This window comes from Myotis lucifugus, unplaced genomic scaffold (genome assembly GCF_000147115.1).
Source record: "Myotis lucifugus unplaced genomic scaffold, Myoluc2.0 scaffold_837, whole genome shotgun sequence".
Classification (NCBI taxonomy): Eukaryota; Metazoa; Chordata; class Mammalia; order Chiroptera; family Vespertilionidae; genus Myotis; species Myotis lucifugus.
In genome coordinates this window covers 145,615-146,955 of record NW_005871885.1, presented here as the reverse complement: position 1 = coordinate 146,955, position 1,341 = coordinate 145,615, and positions in this window count along the sequence as shown.

Here is a 1,341-nt window from a genome sequence, read left to right as displayed (position 1 = left end):
AGCCCCACTGTAAGCTCTTATTTACTGGGGCTCCCCCTGGGTTGGGCATTGTGCTAACTTCCCCGAAGAAAGGAAGGAGCATGAGGCCAAGGAAAGACTAAATAATTTGCCCAAGGTCGCCCCGTTAATAAACAACAGCGGGGAAGGTTCAGGTGGGTCTGCCAGTCTCCCAAGCCCACCACCCTGAGAAGGGGACCCCTTTTGCTCTTCCACCCCCAGCCTTGGGGGTGTAGGTGGGGGAGGCGAGGAGCCTTTTATGGAGCCAGGCCAGGGAAACCTGGGATTTGGTAAGAGAACTCACATCTGGTAGGAGGATGGGTCTCCCCTCGGCTCCCTCAGCCCCAGGCCCCCGGAGGAGCCCCCTGGCAGCTTCCTCCTCTGTGAAATGGGCACGCAGAGGGCGCCGCCACCTGTCCTGCCACACCTCCTTCCTTCCCACGGCTTCCCATCTGGACTGTTTCATCTCTCACACGCGAAGGCAAAGAGACGGGGCGGGGGGAGGGGTGGTGGTGGTGGTGGAGGGGATGTCCATCGAGAGCTGAGGTTAATCATCTGGCCTGCTGGGGGGTCTGGGGGCCACTCTTGGGGATAGTGATCGTGGTTAAACCCGGACTTGGTGCGCGTGGCTAAGAACAGCGATTGCCCTGACAGCGCCTGTCAGGTCTAAGCTGAGTCTGAATGAACAATTAGTGTTCATTCAGTTGTAAGTGGGATCAGCAGCTTCGATGTCCATACAAAGAAATGGAGGCACAGAGGAGTTAAATATTTTGCCTGGAGTCACAAAGAGAGCCAGTCGAGTCGCAGAGTCAGGATTCAAACCAACCTTCTCGGCTGCAGCAGCCCCCAGAGCCTCTCCAGGGGTTTCTGTCGCTGGAGAACAAAGCCGGGCCTTCGAGGAAAGCAGTCTGTGCAGTGTTCTCTCCATGGCCTCGGTGTGAACAACCAGGAGAGTTTGTTCACATCATTCAAGAGAAAAAGAGCCTTAAAAATGAGTTCTCCCTTGTGCCTTTTGCTGAGAATTCTCTATGGGAGGACAACAGTTCTTTGTGCCTGAAGTGATATGTTTTAATCCTACACAGGGACCACAGCAAAATCCCTACTATACCTCCCAAACATTTCATCTTTAATTATTTTTAATTTTTAATTTTCTATTTTTTATTGATTTCAGAGAGGAAGGGAAAGGGAGAGAAAGAGAGAGAAACATCAATGATGAGAGAGAACCATTGATCGGCTGCCTCCTGCATGCCCCCTACTAGGGATCGAGCCTGCAACCCAGGCATGTACCCTTGGCCAGAACTGAACTCAGGACCCTTCAGTCTGCAGGCCCACGCTCTATCCACT